This window comes from Ambystoma mexicanum, chromosome 1p, assembly GCF_040938575.1.
Source record: "Ambystoma mexicanum isolate Mex_15411 chromosome 1p, UKY_AmexF1_1, whole genome shotgun sequence".
Taxonomy (NCBI): Eukaryota; Metazoa; Chordata; class Amphibia; order Caudata; family Ambystomatidae; genus Ambystoma; species Ambystoma mexicanum.
In genome coordinates this window covers 1,034,052,514-1,034,062,365 of record NC_090921.1, presented here as the reverse complement: position 1 = coordinate 1,034,062,365, position 9,852 = coordinate 1,034,052,514, and the positions used below count along the sequence as shown (strand labels likewise).

At 46.6% G+C, this 9,852-nt stretch overlaps 1 protein-coding gene across 1 annotated transcript in view; it reads left to right on the top strand.

Moving 5' to 3' along the window:
* Positions 1–2,377: 2,377 nt before the first annotated feature.
* AGRP (agouti related neuropeptide) overlaps positions 2,378–9,852 on the top strand; it is a 74,799-nt gene continuing 67,324 nt past the window's right edge. The window contains exon 1 of the mRNA XM_069645961.1: positions 2,378–2,436. The gene's annotated coding sequence lies outside the window, so the exon portion shown is untranslated. The remainder of the gene's footprint in view (positions 2,437–9,852) is intronic.

Here is a 9,852-nt window from a genome sequence, read left to right as displayed (position 1 = left end):
CTTTGAGGGTAGCCTGTCCATAATGCCTAGAAGAGCCTATGAGCGTACCTACTTTTTTCACACAGACGGTCTGATCACACGAGATCAAACATAAGCTCCATCTGACCGTAAGGTACGTATAACACACCACTTCGTGGGCATATGCTGCAGGCACGGCTATCCATCCACACACATCAGAATGCAGCTACGACTACGACAAATTCAGTCTAGCTGGACACTTACGTCTTTGCCTCTTTACACAGACTTACCTCAACACCTCTGCCATTAGAATACAGCGACAACCTATGGCAAATTTGGTCTTGCTGGACACATAACGAGTCTCTTGTACTAGCACATTCGAGAAACCTCCATCAGCACCCATGCATGTGTCTGACCTCTTGGGTTGCTTACCGGAGCCTGGCCAGCCCATCTAAATCCTAATCTTGGCCAAATACACAAAGGCACTCTAAGCCTTTTCTGAGAATGTTCCCATACCTGGACTTCGGTTCCTGAATGCATTCCCACCACAAGTGCGTTTAGGCCATACAAATGGAAAATGGTGCTATATAATTGATTACTACCACTTCTCCACTTTTCTCCCTCACTACCCTGCCCTTATTCCCTCTCCATTTCCATGCACTGCCCTGCAGCAGGGCCCTGTGGAGCTGGAGGTGATATGCAGGTGGTAGGTTGACGTTAAGGGTTCTTTTAAGTGCCACAAGCAGCACTCACAAAAAATGGGTAACCCCTGGAATGTTTTGAGATTAAAAGGTGTACTCCTCTAAGTCTGTGATGTTCAATGACATTTCAAGTGTGTGGGGTAAGAACACCGGGGACATGCACAAAATGGATCTGCATGCTCTAGGACTTATCCCATGATATCACCTCCTACAATGTTACTGCCCATTGCCCATGTTACAGCCCATTGCCTTGAAACGTATATTTTCCAACATTAGCTTCAGGCTTGATCATTCAATGTTACCACCATTGGCAACAAACTGTTGAGGAGGCCCAGTTGTCTCCATCTAGTGTTAGGCCTCTAAACAGAGAAAAGAAAAACGGAACTTTAAAAAATGTAGCATTTGTCCCTAAAGTTCATCATTGAGGTATTGAAGAAGCTGAGCCTACACGGCAGCTGCTGGGCACGGCTCCTTTTCCTATGCTCTGCCTAGAAACACCTGTGCACAGGCGCGTTATAAATGCCACATCATATCACGTCCCAGCCATTGCATGATCACAGAGTTATGTTTGTTTTGGATCTGCGACATGCAGCAAAGTGAAACATGCAGCGGGCCCACAGAAAAGAGGCCCCTGGTGCAGAGGTCTACTGGGAAATCGACAGACTTCCCTGTAGGCCAGTCCACTGCCGCAGACAGGGTCGGCCTCGGCCAGAGAATTGTCTCAGGCACCAAAGAAAAAGAGGCCCCAGTTGCAAATGGCTATTCATTCCTTTTGTGGCACTGTTTGAATAGTAACTACGGGGGAGGTTTTTTGATAAAGTGTGATGCAAATTGTGCATTTTAAAGACTATTCAGCAACACTGGCCAAAACGATATCAGGTAATAAAATCGCGGCAAAAATGTTGCCGGAAAAAATAAATCACGGCAAAAATGCTGTGGTTTGACCCGGTAAAGGTGTACCCATTATACCATTTAAGGGGAGCAGGGGTTGTTGAATACACAGCCATTTTTGCCGCGATTTTAAGACATGAAACCACCAAAACTACTAGCTGCAGAGTGTAGTAACTCATCAAACTGGCCCAAATTGGCCAAAAAAGTGGCCCACTTTGACCAAAAAAAGTGGGCCACACCAGTATTTTTGGTTTTTGTTTCGGCCATGGGCCTAATGCCCTATAGGCCAGTCCGAGCCTGGCCGCAGGCACGCATCGTTAGGATATTTAGCAAATCATACCTTGTTTGCCCTCCTTGAGACTCGTGCATCTGATATAGTAGGTTCTGTGCCTTCAGAGTGGTGACGCAGCAGGGATAACTAAGTAATAACAAATTAAGTGAGACGGCCCTTATCATCAGGAACAAATGGGAAAAACATACACTGTCATGTGTGACGAGCGCGAGAGGAACCTTCTAATCCCCATTCCTCCTGCCGGCCCCCCCCACCCCCCCCCCCCGCCCGTCTTGCGGTGATAAGGCAGGGGCTTCGTTGAAGCCGGTGCTGCTGCTGCTGGCGGGAGGGGCGAGGGCCCTTTAAAGAGCACAGGGGTCAGCAGGTATACGAGGCCGAGCTTGGGCACTGTGACTCGAGCTACTCGCTTAATGCAGGAAATGAGGAGTGACGGGTGTGGGCAGCTCTCCCGCGACCTCAGCCCCATCTCCCCAATTACCGTGACACGAAGGCTGCTTCCCGCCTCTATAAAAACAGCCTCGCTCCGGGAGCTGCCGACCATCGCCCCACAGCCACACGCAGCGCCTCGACGCATTATCGGCTTTCCGCACAACGGTAAGTTGTATGCAGCACGCTGCGACCTTCCACGAAGATGCCGGCCCTTCCTGTGTACGTTTTTTGTGTAATTTTGTGAGGTATAGATACTATTACTTGAAATAGAAATGGTACACGTTCCATGTGTTCTTTTATCAGCGGAGAAGTTAGAGGCAGTTTGGGCAGTTCTAGCTTCTGGAGAGATTTTCTTGTTTTTGTGTTTTCAGATTTTGTCCGATTTGTAGATGTATAATAGCAAACTCGCCAGAATTAGACTGACAATGTTTATAAAATACCGATGTGTCGGCCACCATGTATGATATGATAGGTTATTTATAACGTGCTTAATACCCAGCGGCTTCTAAGCGCGGAACCGGGGATCAAACCTGTGGTGTTCCATATTGTCTTGCTTCCAAGGCTAGCACGCTGCCCATGAGCCATCCACATGTGGTGCCACTAGAGACAAGAGGCCAGTCGAACTTCTCTTAGGGGGGGTCAAAGAGGGTGTTGGCCCACCTGCCCGCTATCCTGCGACCTCTGCCACCACATTGCGATTTCATACCTGTAGCAGCCCTTTAAAGCACCCTCAAGGCCCCCACAGGCGTGAAACAAGCAAATAATATAGTCCCAACACAGGGACAGCCCATGGCAGACACTGAATAGCCAACAGACCCTCGGAACACAACACACCCATTAAGCTGCCAACAGAGCCCTCGCATGGCCATTCCTTACCCGCAACATCTCTCAACCCCTACAGCCTTTGGGTTACCTCCTACCTTGTCAACACATTTCAATCCCAACATAAAAAATGTTTTCCCTGACGCACTCTTAATGTTAAAGCAGGCTTCCGGCATCTTCAAGAAGGCTTGTGGGTTGCACATACCGAACTGAGCCTCCAACAGACCCTCACATAGTGGCCAACAGACTTCTTGCCATCTCAGGCACCTTCCTTCATCTCATAATTGCCCCAGAAGTCAACATAACACTCTACAATGAAAATGGCCCTTGCTAACATAGTGCCTGCGGCCTTGGCCATCCACCCGAAGCATGTGGTGTGCTCTCCTCAAGCTGCTTTATCATGCCCTACCTACCAGAAATGTCATCAGGCCTGGTACAGTAGTCACATGTCAGTTTCCTATTTCCTTCCTATCTGTGTTTTAGCTCTTGCACTATCTGAAATGTCATCAGGGCGAGTAGGATAGTTAATTTCACATGCTTGTTGTTCATGTCCTGTAACAATGTCGTCGTATTTTCCCTTGTTCCCTCCCTTGCCTTGAAGCGCTTTGAAACACATTGTGTATAGGCGCTATATAAATAACCTATCATGTGTAGTGCCCACAGGAATGTACAAACTAACATGTTGTCCTGCCCCTGTCATTCTTCCCCCTCATCCCTCCTCCCTCCCCATACTAGTAATCCCCACTTTCCCGCCTTCACTCACTTCTCACATGTGCTGGTCCAACCTCTGAATCCCGCACTGGCTATTAACTTTCCTTGATGAAGGGCACACATTTCAGCAGTGGACCCCAATTAAAGAGGGTTCATGCTCCTGTGTGCCCCCCTCCTCTGTCCCTTGAACCCCCCATCACTCTGCCTGCCTCAGTTACTCAGTGTGAGTCATTGAGTTTGCGATGTCCAGTGATCCCTTGTGCAGGCAAATGCCCCTTGTCACAAGCGTAGGATACCCTCTGACACCAGATGAGTCACTGATTATGGGGAAGCGGAGGTGAAGGGGCACTTTGCCTGTGGGTAGGCAGGTTTGTGTATGGGAACTATTTACACTGCTTAATTCACCTCCATGGATATATATAGGTGCAGCCCTCAGGTGGCGTAAGCACAAGATTTGCAACCCGCAAGTTCCCCCAGACGTATGACTCTGATTATCCCTGCATTGACTAATCGGGCCAATGGTCAAAGTGGGTGGGAACTAAAGTGTAAATCGTTACCTCACTTTTCGGGGATGTCCACCGTTTTCCATCCATTCCAGAAGGTGACCTTTGTTTCTTTTCTGCTTCTTCCCTACTGGGGATTCGAACCTGGGCCCTGCTGGTAGCAGTCCAGTGTGCATCATATTGAGCTTTCTAAAACGCGCGTGTGCTTTAGTTTATTTGTATCGACTGCCTGGGACATAACACCCATTCTCGAGCACCACACATGTTCGCTCGGCAGTGACCTGGACGCAGCTCAGATGTATATACCTATAATGCCAGGGTGTTTGTGGCTACAGTCCTGGGCATGTCTCTTAGAGGTGTGGATGGTGGGTGATTGGAAAGGGGACGTTGCATGCTGTGGGGGCAATGACTGAAACGTATTTTGCTCAATTGAATGTGTTTTCTTTCAATGTTTTTTTACTCTTGTGAAAAGCAGGGCTGTGGGGTGGAGTGAAGGCACGGCCCAGGTACACACTTAGAATTGAGGGGGAGTGTGAGTATGGGGTCTGTGGAGAGTGGGATGATTGGGAGGAGAAGAAGAGGGAGGGCAGGGAGGAACTCAATTCCAGTACTTTAGCACAAAACATCTGGAGAGCCAAAAGTTGCACAGAGACAACCACCAAGTAACGCATAGGATTGTGGTTTGTTAAGTATCTCCAGTGGGGATAATTCCCACTCAGAGTTCCGGGCTAAACTATGAGGCAATAAGAGGGAAGCTCAAGCTGTCTAGAATGGGGGAGCTCGGTGCAAAACACATCTTGGTTTGCCAATCCAGCTACACATTTGCGCAGTGTTTCTGCTGTGGCAGCGCCGGCCTTTATAAGACACCCATTTCTTAGGGACGGGCTGGGCTTCTGCTGTTTCTCTGACAATGAGGGGCGCTCTTCCTGTTCCTACTCGGGTGACAACCAGTGACCAGGAATCGGATGCCAACCTGCACTCAAGGAGCTAAGGCTTCAAAGCGGCGACATTCATACATACATACATACATACATACATACATTCTTTCCCTGGTAGAATTTCAAACTTTGACTATGAAATAATTGGTGTTCCAATGGCTCACCCACATCAATTGTATGTGGAGATGTGTGTAGAACATCTACTCTGGACTTTGTTTTTTGTATGTTTAAAAAAAAAAGAATCCCACCTTCCATTGAAATATCAATTTGAAGTGAAAGGTTGTGACATGAATGTGTAAAACATGTCTTTCTTGGACCAGGACTTCTCATTTGCTAATTGGACATTTCCCAAAAAATTGAACTTCCTTCAAATTCTACACTATGTGGTGACCCAGAAGAAGGAGTCGGACTCAAGGACGTCATTTCAAGGGTGCTTATTTAAGTTAGATGGAAAAATTCCTATCTGCCCCTATTGCTAAAAGGGGTTTCCCTGCTTATAAACTAAATTAAAGTGCTCGGTGCTTGCCAAAACAAAATTAGTCCTCAATCCAAAAACCTAATCACTATCTGGCCCTACCACTTTAGAAAAAACAATATCAAAATGAGCCCACAGTGTCCTCTCAGCTCAGGCGTCGTCTGGCCAATGTTACTTGGATCTTTCTCGGGGTACTGGTCACAGTTGAAAAAACATATTCCTGACAGTTCACCAAAGAAAAGTTTTCCGATCTCTCTTTAGGCTCCTCAAGAAAAGCAGTAAGTCTTTATACATTAAATGTCTCAAGTTCTTTAAGTGGAGGGATGATTTTCTTCACCCGTCTCTTGCAACTTGGTTGTTTTCTATCCACTAGTTTTATGTCTTGGATAGACTGATTGAACTAGTAGTCGAAATGAGCGGGAGCGGTTGGGAGCGGTGCTCCTTTACTTCTTTTTTTTAGGTTTTAATGTTCATGTAATTTTATTTTAAAAAGATACCATTCCGGAATGGTATAGTTTTAAAATAAAAGTGTAGGAAGAAGTTGAAACTTGCACTTCAGTGCACTGAACAGAACATTTCCTTAAATGGCAGGTGTGTTTGTTTGGGGGTTTGGATTGCTTGTGGGAGGGCATGGTGATGGGCTTTATAGGGAATGGGGGCAGGCCAGCAGGGAACATAGTTCCAGTACTTCTTTTCATACACTTCGACCACTGGATTGAACCCTCCAGGTTCCCTTCTTTTCACAGGGTTTAAAAATGTCACTTGTCTCTCTAGGGCTCTCCAGAGGCCTTTCGCTTATTTAACCTACCTTTCTGGTTGTATCGTGGGCCTCTGCCAATGCTCAACACTCAGATATCTGGGGCTCCCGTGATCTTGCTTGTCATTATCTCTCTGGGGTTCTGACTGGCGCGTATCTGGTACTATTCCACTTGCTTTTATTCCTCTCTTCTCGTTTTGTTCCGCTCGCCTCTCTCCACCTTTGGCAACCCTGGTACATTCACTGCCTTTGTGTGTGCTCCAGCAGAGATGCGTCTCAACGTTGACGATGCTGCTCATCCTCCTCTTAGGCGTCTCTGTCTTGTAAACATTTTCTTTCTGTATCTTGCCTGCCTCGGCACACTGTGCGGTCCTCGCACTGAGAGCGGAAGATTCGTTCCTCTGTTGCTTGCTGGTCTGTCTGCGTGCCCCAGGCCTGCCAGGGCTGAAGCGTAGTCACGCCGCAAGGTAAGACGTTCTTTCTTCCATCTCAGCAATATCGCCCTTCTAGATGCCCGACTCCCAGAATCTTTCTTTCGACTCTTGGTTGCTCCACGCCCCCGCTAGCTGTGCAATGTAGCATGGCTCTGCCCCTCCAGGACGTTCTCACGTCAGAAGCTCGCCTCTGCGTAAGATTCCTCTTGCTGCCTTCATAGTTCCTCTTGCCTTTATTCTTGCCACCGTACTTAAAAGGGGCATGTTGTTGTCCATCGGCTGCAGAGTTCATGAAAATTCCAGCATTACCTTGAGCCAAAAACCTGGGAGCAATGTCAAAGTGTTTTGGATGCCAATCAACCGAAACAACAAGAGTTTTTTGTACTCCTATATAGGCAACAGGATATTCTTTATAGGGAGTTCCGGATAGGGAATCCCTGTCCCCTGCGGGGGTTTAGTCCCAGTGAGTTTCCGCATTCCCAAACCTCTAGGGAGGGTTTTGATGAGCGGACTCACATCCCTAGCCTCAAAGGGGTTGGCTGTCCCCTGGGAAGAAGGGACACATTTCCCAGATTCATCGCAACATAGATGTTATGGCCAATCAAAAAGAAGAATGTGGAAACACGTTCAATATAAGGGGATTCTGGGCACCAACATCTGGGGGTGCTTAGATGCCGGTTTCAAATAGACCATGTGTGAAAATGGATACTGTGTATCCCTCCGGCAATTACTTTGCTATATAAGAGAGAATCTGTGAAATGTGGCACATTTTAAATTCCAACATGTCCTATATTTTAGATTTGGCTCCTGGTAGAGGATGGTGCACCCTTTTTGATTTTTAGTGTGATTCCAAACTTGGGTGACTACGCTGTTGGTCTTTCAATAACCATCAATAACTGCTTGCTGCTGCTTCATGTTTATCTAATAGTGTAGCTAGCACTATATATATATATATATAATCTCTACTTGGCACTACGGGCAATAGTGAACTGAGTGATGGAAGCCCACTTGAGATGAACGTGATCCATATCAGATAGTAATCTGGGTTCAACCTACATGCGTGTCCTGGTAGTCTATCTTTGTATTGCTTTTCCTTGCAGTGGATGAGGTCTGTTTAATATTCTATTGGCAGGGTAATGCAGAAGCAGAGAAGCTACTGCCCCTTGAATTGTGAGATCTGTTTAGATTTCTATTGGCAGGGTAATGCTGTAGCTGAGAAGCCTCTGTCCCTTGAATTGCATGAGATCTGTTCAGATTTCTATTGGCAGGGTAATGCTGAAGCTGAGAAGCCTCTGTCCCTTGAATTACGTGAGATCGGTTTAGATGTCTATTGGCAGGGTAATGCTGTAGCTGAGAAGCCTCTGTTCCTTGAATTGCATGAGATCTGTTCAGATTTCTATTGGCAGGGTAATGCTGAAGCTGAGAAGCCTCTGTCCCTTGAATTACGTGAGATCGGTTTAAATGTCTATTGGCAGGGTAATGCTGTAGCTGAGAAGCCTCTGTTCCTTGAATTGCATGAGATCTGTTCAGATTTCTATTGGCAGGGTAATGCTGAAGCTGAGAAGCCTATGTCCCTTGAATTACGTGAGATGGTTTAGATTTCTATTGGCAAGGTATTGCTGAAGCTGAGAAGCCTATGTCCCTTGAATTACGTGAGATGGTTTAGATTTCTATTGGCAGGGTATTGCTGAAGCTGAGAAGCCTATGTCCCTTGAATTACGTGAGATGGTTTAGATTTCTATTGGCAGGGTATTGCTGAAGCTGAGAAGCCTATGTCCCTTGAATTACGTGCGATGGTTTAGATTTCTATTGGCAGGGTATTGCTGAAGCTGAGAAGCCTATGTCCCTTGAATTACGTGAGATGGTTTAGATTTCTATTGGCAGGGTATTGCTGAAGCTGAGAAGCCTATGTCCCTTGAATTACGTGAGATGGTTTAGATTTCTATTGGCAGGGTATTGCTGAAGCTGAGAAGCCTATGTCTCTTGAATTACGTGAGATGGTTTAGATTTCTATTGGCAGGGTATTGCTGAAGCCGAGAAGCCTATGTCCCTTGAATTACGTGAGATGGTTTAGATTTCTATTGGCAAGGTATTGCTGAAGCCGAGAAGCCTATGTCCCTTGAATTACGTGAGATGGTTTAGATTTCTATTGGCAGGGTATTGCTGAAGCCGAGAAGCCTATGTCCCTTGAATTACGTGAGATGGTTTAGATTTCTATTGGCAGGGTATTGCTGAAGCTGAGAAGCCTATGTCCCTTGAATTACGTGAGATGGTTTAGATTTCTATTGGCAGGGTATTGCTGAAGCTGAGAAGCCTATGTCCCTTGAATTACGTGAGATGGTTTAGATTTCTATTGGCAGGGTATTGCTGAAGCCGAGAAGCCTATGTCCCTTGAATTACGTGAGATGGTTTAGATTTCTATTGGCAAGGTATTGCTGAAGCCGAGAAGCCTATGTCCCTTGAATTACGTGAGATGGTTTAGATTTCTATTGGCAGGGTATTGCTGAAGCTGAGAAGCCTATGTCCCTTGAATTACGTGAGATGGTTTAGATTTCTATTGGCAGGGTATTGCTGAAGCAGAGAAGCTTGTGCCCCTTCTTCAATTGCAGCTGGTTCTGGGGACTAATTGCTATTTTTTACTATCACCACGCTGGATGGCTGGTATTTATGTATTTTGTTTGGAAGGTAGATTGGGGGGTTATTAAGGCATTTGTGGTCTGGCTTATTGTGAATTATGTCCCAGGGATTGACGCGCACTCCCCTATTGGTCAATTTCCGTGTTATACAAGCCAGCATGGCTCAGGACATCCGTATAGCCTGGAAATTGGCCAATGAGGGACGTCTCGCCATTCCCCCAGGCTCACTGCGCTGGCAGCATGGCTCTCAGCATGGTGCACACTTTCATGGCAGGAGATGCATGTCTTTCAGTGTGGCGCACGCT